General features: G+C 47.2%; 1 protein-coding gene across 1 annotated transcript in view; it reads right to left on the bottom strand.

The window, feature by feature from the left end:
- The window catches only part of PUM2 (pumilio RNA binding family member 2), a 71,633-nt gene extending 56,269 nt beyond the window's left edge, over positions 1–15,364 (bottom strand). The window contains exon 1 of the mRNA XM_044663002.1: positions 15,288–15,364. The gene's annotated coding sequence lies outside the window, so the exon portion shown is untranslated. The remainder of the gene's footprint in view (positions 1–15,287) is intronic.
- Position 15,365: the final 1 nt, after the last annotated feature.

Below are 15,365 nucleotides of genomic sequence, written 5' to 3'. Positions count from 1 at the left end.
GGAGACCATTCTTTGGGGCCTCCCACCTCCCCCAGTCCACAGAGAAATGACAGAATTCACTCTCTTAACAAGGAAGTGCTCCCATCACTGTCAACAACCGTGGTTCATCTTGATGTTTCAGACTTCTAAATTCCTCATTTCCAATAGAACTGAGGTTTCCTTAAGTACTCTTTAACATCCATCTATAACAAACCATTCAAGCCAGGGTACAGCTCACAGCCTCCCCCAGCCCCCCAGAAGGGGATGTTGGGGTTCTACTTGCTGCCTCTCACAAGAGAGTTTCTGACACCACCACGTGCCTGGTGCTCCGCAGTTCCAACTTAGATGTCTGTCTGCCTGCCTGCCTGTATGCCCATGAGTTAGGGACCCTCGCCAGCAAGGAGGCCTCCTCCCCCCACTGTCTCCAGCTGCCTTACCCTCACGCCTACATTCGATTCTTCTTTACCAAGTGGCCCTGGTCCTATTTCTCTGGGAAACAAGCAGCCGCATAAATCCCTCCTGCTCCCGGCCCCCCAGAAAGCTCCAACAAACAACAATAAGGAAAGGCACTTCCAAGCTGGCACCGACCTTCAGACAGGTGATTTCACTCAACCTTCACAAGAACCCTGGCGGGAAGATGCTATTCTTATCCCCATTTTGCAGACTAATTTCCCAATGCCCATGCACCGTGGGGAGGAGATGGCAAGGATGAAAAGGGGAGCCTTTCCCCAGTCTGGCTCCAAGTGAACAAACCTTTCCAGGTTGATTTCCCTTAAGTTTCCCTTCTCACACCCTTTCTTCAGGCCAAAAGGCCCAGTGCTCCCTACACTCAGCATGCCATCTCCCACCTCCATGCTTTTGGTTCCTATCAGCATTTCAGATGCTGGAAGGGAATCCTTGCCCTTGAGGAGTGCACAAGCACATCTCTGATAGAAAATGGAGCCTATGTGTGAAGGATGCTGTACGCTAAGGAAAAAGAGGTCAGCCGCTAGGCTAGATGGACAGGCAGGATGTGGACAGGGCAAGTCTAGGAAGACCAACATAGGAAATAGCTAAAGTTGGATAGAAAAGAAGGCCAGCGATAATGGAAGGCTCTCTCTGCTGAAAAGAATAGAGGGCATCATGAAGCCTTTCTTTTGCTCAGGCCTAGACGGAAAGACTGGACAAAGGCAGGAATGGCAAAGCAATCCTTTACAGTGGGGCAAAGGGGTGATGAGGTACCTGGCTCCCTTGGGTAAGGAGATCTTCTCTTCCAGCTAGGGATCTGCCTAAGCCTCAGCCTATGATGTCCCCCTCAACACCAGCTCTACCTTGACAGGAAGAAGTCCAGGTCACAGAAAGGCTTCAACAGCAGGCCAGGAAATCTGAACCTGATTGTTAGGGAGCCGGCAGACTGGAGGGATGGGGAGGCACCATGTGATAATTATCATATACAAAAGTGATTTGTAACATGGTCATTAATAAAATCAAAATTCAGGTATTTGGATACAGCCAGGCGGAAAGGAATGAAGGAGGGCAGGGATCTCACCGCATCACTGCACGCAAAGCCAAAGCTCAAGGGTGTGATATTGGAAATTTGGGGATCTTAATATTGAGATCCATGATATAAACTTCCTATGGACGTGTAGGGGACTTGAAAACTATATTTCCCATGATTCAACGGGCTTCCTGTCTTACGTGGTGATGTGAGCCAACGTAAACAGAAGCTTAAATAGGGAGAACTTGATTGGTACTTCCTCTTTGCTAGGAAGCAGCCAAGGGGAAGATATGGTGGCATTTTGAATTAGATCTCAGCAGGCATGTGGTTCTCTTAATTATCAATATGGCTGTTAATAAAACCCAAATATCTTTAAATAGATGCATCTATATTAATTTTATCCGTAACAAGAGGTTATCTAAAGGACCCGGAGAAGCCTCTGGATGGACAGTCAGAGGAAAAAGATGATTTGGGAAACAGTCTAGCACGGACTCTAATGATCTGGACCACTGCTTGCATGCTTTCTGCCAAAAGCAAGACAGAATATTTCTTGCCTCAAAACTGGTCATTCCATTCTCTAAAGATGAGAAGAATCAACACAGGGAAACCCTATTCTGGAAAAGATTCTCTTCAACGAGAAAGCACTGGAAGCTGGGGTAGACATGGGAGCTTGACACTGAACCCAACCTTCTGGACAAGTGTTCAAAGGGTTCAGAAAAAGGATAAAACACTGAAGAAAGGGCAGGCAATGGAGGATTGATGCTGAAGTCCAGCATCATCTGAAAATATCACACGTACCGCTGGAGAGCTAAAGCTCAGAACTGCAACCCAAGGGTTTACGAGGAAACAGGGAGGATTCTAATGGGGAGACAAGGCCACTGCCCCGATGGGTGGGATGACTGACAAGGTCTGGGAAAGCAAAGTGGCTCAATCTTCTGCTAAGGAGAAACTTCTTGGCTTTGGCTTGTTAAGGACAATACAAAAACGCGCAATGAGGCTAAGAATTGCCAGGGCAAAGCAAACCATATCTTTGAGGACTAAAAGGACTGCCAGGTGATTACTGTCAGCAACCTCCAAAAGATGAGGAACAACAGGAGAGGCTCTGCACACCGTGAGAAGATGAAACAATGGCCCAACTTTCAAAAACCAGAAGAAAATGGAGTTAGCAAACTTTAGGTCAGCAAACGAAGTTAGGTTCCTGTATCATTACAGGTATAGCTAGTAAAAATGCAGAAAAGGAAGCATTCTATGTTAGAGATCCCATTGCGAGCCTAGAAAGTGTCCAGTGGACTGTGGGTTCTCACAAGTTCTTCAAGGAAAGATGAGATGATCACCTGTTGAGAACAAGGCAGCCAGGATTCTTGGAAACTGATCCAACTGGCCCAACTCCCCTTTCCAACCAAATTAGGATTCTAGAACCTCCCTCAGGACAATAGCCGACTCCATAGCACATCAAATAACACAAGGCTAGTGAATCAATATAAGTAACAGGGAATGAAGCATTTCACAATGGCTGCTTCTGGGCTCTTTCTATATGATTATATAACCCTTCCTATATCGTTATGACTTGAATGATGGAAAAAGAAATGCAAATTCCAGTTAGGATAGGTTTCCCTAAACAGGAACCGAATCTAAAATCACCAGAATGGGTGATGGGGCGGAGAGGGGGAAGGGGGGAAGAGTACTTGGAAAGACAAGATTCTGAAGTATATTAACCTGCAAGGACTTATTCTACATTAACTCATCTAACCCAACCATCTTACTTCACACACAAAGCTGAAGCTCAGGGAGACCGAGTTGTTAAGCCAAGACCATCTAGTTTCATGAATGGCATTTCCCAACTACACCATATGCCTCTCACTGTTCAACTACACTCCAATAGCATATAACAGGGTGTGGATGGGAACAAGCTGTGCACAAACCCAGGCAGATATATAATAAGATTAATTATATTATATATTAGCATAAATAATAAAAATATAATAACATCCAAATATATCATATAATATGTAACGATAAAAATACTTTTTTTAACAAAAAAATAAAAATAAAAATAAACGGTGAGCATTTGGATTGGAGGACAGCGTCCCACAGGTTACAAACAGGCCATCACCAGCATTTGGGGTTTGGGGGAGCTCCAGTTAGCAAACTGCACCAAAGCAATACAAAGGTCACAATGGGAAATGACAACTTAGAATCCTACTACGTCATGAAGAGGCACCATGTTTGCAAAGAACAAGAACAATCCAAAGTATAAAGAGGGAGCCTCCCCACAAATGAGTAAAGTCTTCGAGACCTCCCCACAGCTCAAACATTCATATAGCACTTCAGGGGTCTCAAAAGGCTTTACCTGGATCTCATTTCATCCTCACAACAGTTCTATGAGATTAGGTATTTATTTTCCTCAATGAGAGGCAGCTGAATGCCCCATGAGGGCAGCTAGGTATCGGTGAATAAAGTATAGAGCAGAGGTCGGCAACATATGGCTCTTTCTGCAGGAGCCATAAAGTCCATTTTTTCCAGGCGCTGTTACAGGAGCGGCACTGTGAGCACTGCACGGCTCTCACGAAATTACATTTTAAAAAAGGTGGCGTTTATGGCTCTCGTGGCCTGGAGTCAAGAGGGCCTGAGTTCAGATCCAGCCTCAGACATGTACTACCGGTGACCCTGGGCAAGTCAAGGCACCTTGTTTGCTTCACTTTCCTCTACCTATAAAATGTGTCAAAGGAGGAAATGGCAAACCACTCCAGTATCTCTGTCAAGAAATACCAAATGGGGTCTCAAAGAGCTGGATATGACTGAAACGATTGTACAGAAACCCACTGCATAGAGCACCAAGCTTGGAGTCAGAGAAAAAAATCAAACAGAAATTTAAGCACATATATGGTTGCAAAGGAAAACTATTGTACCGTAAGAAAGGACAAACAGAAAATCCTGGAAAGGCTTACATGAACTGATGCAAAGTGAAGAGAGCAGAGCTGGGAGAATAATTGATAGTTAGCAGAAATACTGTACAACGGGCAAAACAAGGTCCCAAGATAACCACAAGGGACGGGGAGGGGGAGAGAGGCAGACAGGTCACAAAGGTCATAAAGGTCAACGCTCTCCACAGCCAACACAGGAACAGCTGGAATCTGATTGCAGATCAAAGCACGTCATCTTTCACTTTATCTCCTTCATGATTTTTTACTGGGGAAGAAAGCAAATCTGAATTGCAAATGCCAGGAAAAAACTGTCTAAAGTTTTTTCTACATGTAATGAAAAAAAAAATTTAATTTGTAGGCTTAAAAAATGTAACCAGTGACACTTAGCTATGTGATTCTGGGCTAAAGTCATTTCACTTCATCTGTTTTCCTCAGTTTCCTCATCTGTCAAATGGGGGCGATAATAACAGCCCCTACCTAATGGGGCATTCTACAAACCTTAAAGTACTATATAAACACTAGCTGGTGTTACTAATTGGGGTGGGGGCTAAGACTGGGAGGTTTCAGGAACTTGCTTTGGAGTCACAGAGCTAGAGCCCAACTTGGGATTCAAATCCAGGGCTTTGTGTCTCAAGGTCAAGAATTATATCTATAATGTCACAATGAAGGTGGTGCTGAGTGTGGAAAAAGATCCAACGGGGACGTTGGCAACGTAAGAAAAATGTTCTCAACAAATCTAATAAGACAAAACATGAGAAGGATCCCGATTTGGGGATTTCTAGGCAAAGATACTGAAGTGTTTTTGTCATTTCCTTCTCCAGATTGTTTTGCAGATGAAGAAACTGAGGCAATGATCTGAAAAAGATAGAAACAGCTATCAAAATGGCTCCAGCAAAGCCAAGAAAGCAGAGCTCCCAGGGGTAAGTGTCTACACTGGGCCAATCGCATATGGAGTACTAGGCGAGTCCTGGATGCACAAGAATAGGAACATGCCCAAAGCAAGCAGAATGGAGAAGGGGATTGGAGAAGGAACAGTGATGATGGGCATCCTTGCTTCACCTCATATTCTAATAGGAAGGTTTCTCGCTTCTCCCCACTACAGGCAAGGACTGCTGGTTTCAGATGGGATGCGAGTCTTCATCTGAAGGAAAGCTCCCTCCATTCCAATGGTCTCCGGCAGGCCTCTAACAGGAAGGGGCACTGTCTCCCCATCTACTGAGATAATGCTGCAGGTTTTGTTGGTTTGGTTACTGATCTGGTCAATCATGCTGACGGTTTCCATCCCGGCATGCCTGCTATACACCCATCTCACAAACTCTCTTGGCCACATGGGCATTATAGGTGCATTCTGGGGCCACAAGTGTTAGACAAGAATGTAGAAATGACCCTAAAACAACAGACAGGAAAAAGTGTAGGGCAAGATCCAGCAGAGGAGTTCCATGTAAAGGCATCCTAATTCTGGGGGTGCCGTGGAACTGACTGACAAGGTTTCTCCTCCGGGATGGCAGGATCCACCCTTGAGGCCTTGGGCCTCACCAAGAGAACACTAATAAGGATGTGCCCATCAAGGGTATCTGGGGAATACATTCTCTAGAGGGGGCTCCTGACACTGGTCCAGGGTCACACATAGCTTGGATAATATGGACGGACCACAAATGAGTTCTAGAACTGAATTAAGGGGAGTGGGCTCAGGGGCCTTGGGAAAGCTCCCCAATGCTCTGAACAAGCCAAGCTTCTTCCTGAAAAGGATCTCTCTCTGAGGCACAGAATGACCCTCTCCCCAGTGGAGAGCTCTATGGGGGCTCCCTATGGAGATGACTGTGGTAAGCATTAGATGACACACCATCAGGGAATGTATGGAATGGAGGCAGGTGCATAGCACAGACCTGAGAAGGCTTAGGAGAACAAGTGACTGCCAAGAAGAAAAAGAACCCCAACAGGTGAGCCACACTGCTGTCTCCCACAGTTACAAATCCGGGGGGGTGGCCTTATGAATATGCTCAGGGGATCCTCAGCTCTGGAAGTCCTGGCTGTCCCACGCAATCACCTCCTCAAAAATCAGCCTGGCAAAAGGTCTCAGCATCTGTGGGTGGCCTCACAGACTCAGAAAGGACCTTAAGAACCTAGGGTAGCCCCTTCATCTTCCAGATGAGAAGTCCCAAGGGCCACGTCCAGTGTCAAGACCAGCCACCAGGTCCTGTCACGGGGCCTACACAGGACTTCACTGAATTCAATCATTTCATCTATAGACCATCGATGTATCTAGAGTTTTGGGAATCCACATGGATGGGTTAGTCTGTCAGCAGAAAGGTCCTAATTTTCAAAAGCAGAAAGGTAAGCTCTTCAGCCCTGGGGCGCAGGGGCTTCACTTCCACGCCTCCCTAAATTCCAGAGCCCAGCAGGGGGAAAAGGAAGGAAAAGCAGCAACCACAAAGAGCCAATGGTTTTGTCAAGTCAGACAAAAGAGTATGTGTGAGAGAGACTTCAGGAGCACCCCCCCCCCCCCCGCACCCTAATCTTTGGGGACAGGGAGGAGGCCAACTTGGGCACATCCTGAGGATTTCGGATATTCTCAGCCCTGAGGAAAGGATTTCACACATGTCCTGCCTAGGAAAGTGTATCAGTGCAACTAGATAGCACAGTGGATAGAGCAGCCACACCTGGATACAAATATGGCCTCCAACACATCCTATCTAGGTAACCCCAGGCAAGTCAAAACACACACACACACACACACACACACACACACACACACACACACACACACACACACACACACACAGCCTAGCCCTTGAGGCTCCTCTCAGAAGAAGGAAAGGAAGAATGGAGGAAGTACCTGCTGCTATGTGCCAGGTTCTGAGCTAAGCACTTTACAAAATTCTCTCCTGTGATCCTCACAAGGACTTGGGAAGTAGGTGTTATTATGACCTCCATTTGACAGATGAGGAAACACAGAGGCAGACAATATTATTTTCAAACTTTTCCAATATATTAGTGATGCTGATTTTCCCCTCTTTCTTTCATCTTTAAAAAATACTATTAGAGCAGCTAGGTAGCACAGTGGAAAGGGCACCAGGCCTGGAGCCTGGAAGGCCTGGGTTCAAATCTGGCCTCAGATATTTCCTAGCTGTGTGACCCTAGGCAAGTCACTTAACCCCAACTGCCTAGTTTCTGGTTTAGACTTGATACTCAGGCAGGAGGTAGGGATCTTAAGACATGAACAAAAACATTTTTAAAAACGAAACATTTGGTAAACTGGCCTCATGCTGTATCTTTCTTCTCTGAGATGGCTGTACCAAGAGCTACAATGTGTGTAAAGAATAAAAAAAGCTCCCAGTTACAATCACTGAATTAGCCCAGAGGCTAACGGTTCCCATTTGAGAGGTCCTCATAGGGCACCAAACCCAACCCACACATCCACATCCAAAAGAATTCCCCTGACCACCTCCTCACAAATGGTCATGGGGTCTCTGCTCAAAGACCTCCAGAGAGGGTCCTTGCCTTCTACCTTTTACCAGCTCTCAGCATTAAGGAATTTCTTCTGACATCCAGCCTTACTGGGCCTCTTCATCACTTCTTCCCTCTGCCAAGCAGAGTCCATTTTCTCTTGCATATGACAGACAGCTCCTTTGAACATGGGGGCCCTCCCATCTTCTCTGGCGGAATGCCTCTTCAACCATGCCCTCTTGAATCTTCAAGAGTTCCCTACTGCCTCCAAACAGGCCCAAGTTTCCTCTATCCTGACTTCTCCAACACCTCCCTGCCTATCTCTCTCTCCCCTTTTCAGCTAAACTCCTGGAAAAAACTGTCCACACTCTTTATCCACTTCCCCTCTTCTCATACATTGAAACACTGCAATCTGATTTCTAAGCTCTTCAGCTGACTAGAGCTATTTTCTCCATGTTACCAATAATGTTTTTAATTGCAAAATCTTAATGAAGATGGCTTCATGTGTCCAACAGAACTCTCTCCCCTGGCTTTCAGTCCAGCAATACCCATTGGCTATTTTCAAATGGATGAGAAACACTGAAACCGTACAATGCTTCCACCCTCCCATCTTTGTCACATGAACCTAACTATGCTCCCAAATCTTGCCTTGCCCTCTTAAAGCTGATTTTTTGAACCCAAGTTGAAATTCTCCCTCTCAATAACTCACTGTCAAGCACTGTCTCTTCCACCTTTGGACTGACATAAATCCCAGGTGACTCTTCTTCTCCATCTGACCATACAACCATTTTGGGAAGCATTTGAGTGCACCCACCACTGTTTCACCCATGAGGCAAGCCAGAGAACCTTTATCAGACATATTCTAAAATCTACAATAACAATAACCTAAATAAAAGAAAATTACTGACAGTCAAGAACCTCTAGGTTGAAATCTGGCCACTATTATTTCATCAGCCTAATGAGAATCCACATAGAAGCTCATCCCTTAATCAATCCAGAGCTGTCCAAACTATTATAACACAGGACTAGGGTTTGTAGAACTGCGGCCATCCCATTGTGCCCTACTTTTCAAGTATAAAAACCTTCTAGTGAATAATCTTCATAAACATTTCTAGAGCTCTTACTAGGTGCTGGGCACTATATTACATGCTTTCCAAAATCCTCACAACAACTCCAGAGGGAGGTGCTATCATCTTCATTTTATAGATGAAGAAACTGAGGCAGGCAGTTAGTTATGAAGTGACTTGCCTAAGGTCACACAGTTAGCATCTGAGGGTGCACTTGAACTTAGGCCGTCCTGACTCCAGGGCAGGTACTCTATGCCAGTCAACCCATCTTTCATTAGGAAACACTGAGAATCTGCTCATTTGGAAATCCTACACAAGGAATTTTTCCACAACTCAAAATGGCAGGATAACTTACATGGTCTCTTCCAGAAGGGGACAGTTTTCTTTCCTATAATCTTACAGCAATACCAGATCACTATGTTTTGATTTACATATCTACATCTCAAACTGCAATTTCAGCTGCTAAACCATCTTTTCTCCAGGCTGTGTGAATGGAATTAGCTCACCCTCATTCATTCTTTAGACTTTAGCCACCAGGAATAATGTCACCCACTCAACTTAGAAGTGGGGAGGGGGAGCTCTGTGGCCCACACTTGATAGTAAATGACAAATCAAAAACAAGGGGCTGCCCTTTGGGCAGTCCAAAACAGGGTCGAGGCTGCCGCCATTTGTCCCTGTGAAACTGGAGGTGGACCCAGGAAGTGTGGAAAGCTGCTGCCTTTTAAATAGGCTGGTCACTTCCTGTGGAGGCAGTTGGCACTTCAAACTTGGTGTGGAAGGATCTCTGGTGAGACCTCAGACGGCTTCCCTCTGAACTGTCACGTGGGTGAGTCAGGCTGACTCTCCTTGTCCTCCCTCAGCATTTCTGGAAGCTCCAGCCTCAGGGAGGCCTCTCTTACCTCTCTTCTTAGAGGAGGCCTCGTGGCCAGAAGCCTGGTTGAATTCACCTCTGTGCCTCCTCTGCTGGGGCCTCTGATCCCGGTCAGAGTTTCTCTCTCTCATTTTCCTTACCTTCAGCCTTCCTAACTGTAAATAAACCCCCATAAAAGTCATCCTGCCTTGGGTCTCTTTTATTTTGGAATCGAGTCTTCGATCCCTGGTGACCAAACTTTAAATATCCAGTCCAACCATCATCTTTCCCATTTTCCCCTTTTACAAGTCCACCAAGATTACTTCCCAACTGAGAATATTAACTAACGCCCAGAAAAGGAGTTAAGGGAACTTCAATTGCACTGAGGTTTCCTCACCCCAACCAGGAGTCACAGGGACTGCTCAGCCAAGGGGAGCTCTCTTCTCTGACCCAGAAGCCCCTGGACCTTGGACCTCCCTCGGGATACAAGCTATTGCTTGTATACATAAAAAGGTGATCAGAGAAGCAATCGCTTTCTTTGGAGTGTGTTTATCATGTTAGAGAGTCAATTATCTTACAGCATAGGAAGAAACTAGAGGAGCTTTAGCATAAAGGTGTTGTACATGCTTGTATATGGCAGGCCAAATAACATCCCATTGGATGTAATGTTCGAGGATTGTCCTGGCACTTCCTGAGATGACACCCAAAGGAACCCAAACAGGAACTGGAAGGCATCCACACAACTAGAATCAGAAAGAACTCCAGCTTCATCTAACTACTTATGTTATGGTGAGGAAATTGAGGCCTAGAGAGGAAATGAGCTGTCCAAGGTCATAAAGTCAGGAAAAACAGCCAAGAGTCACACCCAGGTCCTGGCTCCAAATGGGGAATTCTTTCCAAACTGGAAATTATGAGAATTGGCACCCGATAGAACAACAGGATTTATTTTGCTAATGGCCCTAATTCTCCAAATGACAACATCTGGCCCAATTCCTACTTAAATGCTTGGTGGAGAAAGAAAAAAAAAAAACCCAACCCCAAGTTACTCTATCATTAGAGCCCTTAGTTGGTACTGCCCTCTTTAGGCAAACAGGACCGACTTCCTCCAGAGTTCAGCCAGTTCCTCCAACATCATCCTCCATCTCTCCCCTCAGCACCTTTGCAAATGCCATTCCTATGCCTAGCCTGCTTTCAAGGCCTTGTCTAAAACTGCTCCTACACATGTAATGTTGTGCCTGGGCTCGTGTCTGCTCCCTCCATGGCCTCCTCTAACTCTAACTTTGGAAGAGGCGGAAGGGAAGGTGCCCTTCAAGGGAATGATCTGAGGTAGAAACTGGCTCCTTCCTCTGGGAAGCCAAGGATGCTCTCCTTGGGGGCTTTGCCTCCCCAGAGTCTGTGACAGGGAGAATTCCAAAATGCTTGCTGGCTGACCTTCCAGATTTACAGCCAGGATCCCAAGACTTCTCATCGCCAAATCAAAAAGGAATTTGTTTTGTTTTCTTAAATCACCAAAGGAGTATCCATCCTTAAAAGCTGATGCCACCAACACACAGAGCACCAGGCCAGGAGGCAACAAGATTTGAGTTCAAATCCATCCTTAGACTAGCTATGAATGGTCAGCCTAGGATTCCTCATCTGCAAAATGGAAATAAATGCACCTACCTCCCAGGGTCATTGTGAAGATCAAACAAGATACCCTTTGTATAGTGCTTGACGCACAGCAGACTTGTAAATGCTCATTTCTTTCCCTTCCAGAGTCCTCATAATCACGTTCTCCCACAAAAATGTAAAATAAAAAGCACAGACAGTTGAGTGACACAGTGGATAGAAAGCCAGGTCTAGAGACGGGAGGTTCTGGGTTCAAATTTGACCTCAGACACTTCCAGGCAAGTCACTGAACTCCAATCGCCTAGTTCTTAGCCCTCTCCTACCTGGGAACCAATACTTGGTTCTGATTCCAAGATGGAAAAGTTAAAATTAAAATTAAAAAAATTTTAAACCCTTCCCTTCCACCTTAGAATCAATACTGCGTATTGATTGCACTGACCAGGGTCATTCTTGAATGTGCATCACAACAACGCAACTGGAGAAAGTCCGAAGCTTGCCAAAAAGCTGGGGCCTCAGAGGGTTCTCAGGTAAACTTGGCAGAATCTACTTAGCTTTTGTTCCAAGACATCTTGGTTTCACACTTCTAACTAAAAATGGTTCAAGTGGCCTGAAAATAGCTTACCATTCAAAGAAATGCTCTGATTCGACTCTGTCCAAGCAGAAGCCAGACACAGCTACAGCCACACATTCACCGGCATGTGGCCTGGGCCCCCTCCCTATCCGCCTCGTTTTGGAAGACGGTTCTCAGCCCCCAAACACTCTGGGATAAATATAGGCCCCAAACAGTCATGACTAACTTGCTAAATTTGATGGAAAACGTTTGTCTCCCTGAGACTCTTCAAAGCCTTTCCCAATACTGCTGCCCAATCAGGCTGGCCAGGGAGCTGGCTCGCCTCATCCTAGAGCAACAGAGAAAATGCCTTCAGCCAACTCGGTAGGAGAAACGGGTGAAACTCAGCAATGCCAGTACACAGTCAGGATTTCATCTCACAGCAATCCGTTTTGGGGTGGGATTTTCAGCATGTACAAGTGAGGCCTGAATTTCCTCCCTTAGGAGCTGACCATAGCAGGAAACCATTCTAGTCTCGTCCCTCCAAACAAACCAGCTCCCCTTGCCCTAAGTGGTGGCAGAAAAGAAGAAATGAACATTATTTAATCCCACCTTTCAAATGTTCTAACTGCCGCCACCTGCAGACCAGACCTTAAGAAGCTAGGAGGGGGAATAATGCTCCTTCCAAATCACTGCAAACTCCAGAAAATCCACTATTACTACTTGGCCAGTTGTCCACACTACAGAATACCAAAAAAGAAATATTCAATGCCCACTATGTACCAACCACTGCTCTACCTCCAAATATCTTTTTTGATCATGAGTTATCATAAAAAGGTAAAAGGAAAAATAAAGAGATGAAGAGCTCAAGATGAGGGAAAATTCTTAGCCAATCAAGGGCTGGCTGGAGGTCACAAAAAGAAAGACATAAAACAAATAGAGAACATTACAAGATGCAAAATGAATAATTTTGATTATTTTAAGTTAAAAAGGTTTCGTACAAACGTAACCAAGATTAGAAGGGAAATAAACTGGGGGAAATGATTCTAACAGATTTGATAAAGGTCTTAATTTCTCAAATCTATAAAGGACTAAGTCCAATGTATAAGAATACAAGCCATTCCCCAGAGGACAATGGTCACAGGATATGAACAGGCAGTTTTCAGATGACGAAAAAATGTTCAAAATCCCTCTTGATTAGAGAAATGCAAATTAAAACTAAGGTACCACCTCACACCTAGCAGATTGGTCAATATGGCAGTAAGGAAAGTGGTAAATGTTGGAAGGAATGTGGCAAAATTGGAACACTTATGCATTGTTGGTGGAGTTGTGAATTGATCCAACCATTCCAAAGGGCAATGTTGCTCTTTTGGTGGCGGCAAAAGATTGGACAATGTGGGTGTCCCTCGTTTGGGGAATGGCTGAACACAATAGAGTACAGGATGGAATTCTATTGCACTGTAAGGAAGGATGAGGTGAGACATCCATGGACAGATGCAGGAGAAGGTGGTCCACAGGAACAGCAACAACCAGAGCAGCAGGGAAAGGAAGCCCAACTCCAACATTTGTTTATTTGGGTTTTGCTGGGGGTAGGGGTCAGTTTCCTATAAGTATTCTTTCTGACCACTATGGAGGTGTGTTCTTCAGTATAATGCATATATAACCCAGATCAAATAGCTGACCATCTCCTAGAAGGGGGAGGCAGGGAGACAATTTTGGACCTGAAAACCTCAGAAAATTTATGTGCCAAATTATTACCCTTAATTAGGGAAATAAAAGCATCTTTTAAAAAAGTAAAAGCTTCTATACAGCCAGTGAAGAAAAGAAAATGTTCTATTGGGGAGGCGCAGCACCAAGGACTTCAGAAGGCGAACAGAAGCGGGGATCCCCATTCCTCATGAAGGTGATCAAACGGCAGGAAAAGTTCCCCAAGGAAGTGCAAGTTACAAGAGACCCTTAGAAAATCCTCCAAACCATTGGGAACAGGAGAAAATCCAAAGCCAACATTGCTGAGGTTTTTGCCTCACACCCAGATTGGGGGGGGTGGGGAGTGCACCCTATCAAGCTGTCCCTGGAAGGCAGCCCCATGGGCTCCCAGGAAGCCTGGGGGTGAGTGGGAGTGGGGAACCAACAACTGATAACAGTGTGGGGAGAATTCCAAAGAGGAGACCTGGGCTGAGCACTGGGCCGAGAGGGACCAGCTCCAGGTTGTGGGTTGTCCCCCCAGAGAACGTAAGGAAGGGAGGGTCTGGGCTCCCTCTTCTCTTGCTGGCTCCAAGGCAGAGGTGCAGTGAGCAAAGGCAAAGGGGCTCAGTGTCTCTTCTGAGGCCACATTTGAGTCCCCTAGTGTCCCCCCCAAAACATTTAATTGTCATCTACACAGACCCTGCTCGGGGAGCTGAGGGGGGACTCTCTCCCCTCAGCCCCACCCTCAGTCTCCCCAAGGCTGGGCATAACCCTGTCCTTCTGCCCTTCCCTGCACTCCTACCACCAACATCCACGCTCCAGGAACTCAGGGCTATGGACCTCACTGCAGCACTCCACCTCAGTCTCCTCATCTGAAAAACGGGGCTAAAAGGGCGCCCTCCCTCTTCGGCCCAGCGTAGCTCCCTTTGTTGTGCCCTGCTAGGACTACAGGTAACCTCGTTAGCAAGGCCACTGCAAGGGGTCGCCATTTCTTGCTCAGATTTTATGGAGAAGGAAACTGAGGCAAAGACGGAGTGCCTGAGGCTGGATTCGAGCTCCGCCCCGCCGGGCCTCCCTGCTCCCCCGGGCCCAGCTATACGCGCGCTCGGGGTTTGAGCCGGCTTCAGGTAGGGTCTCGGGGTCTCAGCGGTCTCCTCTGTTCGCGTGGCCTGGACCAAGGGCTAAGGACAGGCGGCAGGAGCCGAGAGCGCGGCCCCGACTCAGGGGGCCCCCTGCACAAGGTCCTGTCCAGGACGCTCGGAGCTGGTCATGTATCCGCCCCCGCTGGACCCCAACCCAGGAGCCCCCAGGAACCCGGCCCGCGCAGACAAAGCAAGAGGCGGGGGAGTCACGGAGCCTCCCGAAGAGGAGGGCGGATTGCTGGCCACGTGCTGATCCCTGGGAGCCCATAGGACAGGCGGGTAAACTGAGGCTCCAAGGTCACCGGGCCCCGCAGCTTCACAAAAGGCCAGGCTGGGCCTCTTTTTACCAGTCCTTCTCATAGGGCCGCGCCCCCTCCATTCTCCTTCCCCCTCGGGCCCCCGCGGCGCGGCGGGCCCCAAGCGCGCATGCGCGATGGGCCGTCCGCGCGGCTCCCCCCTCCCCCCCCCGCTGAGCAGGCCCTCCGAAGAGGGGAGGGACGGGCCGCGAGCGGGGAGGGGGAGCACGGCGGCGCGTGAGCCCACGCTGGGGCACTTACGGGGCGGCCGCCGCGGCCCGGGGACACCGACCGACCGTTGGGCCCGCGGCTGCTCCTGGTCGTCGGGCGGCGGCGGCG

Source organism: Gracilinanus agilis, chromosome 2, assembly GCF_016433145.1.
Source record: "Gracilinanus agilis isolate LMUSP501 chromosome 2, AgileGrace, whole genome shotgun sequence".
Classification (NCBI taxonomy): domain Eukaryota; kingdom Metazoa; phylum Chordata; class Mammalia; order Didelphimorphia; family Didelphidae; genus Gracilinanus; species Gracilinanus agilis.
Note: the sequence above shows the minus strand (reverse complement) of the source record. Positions and strands in the feature narration are given on the sequence as shown.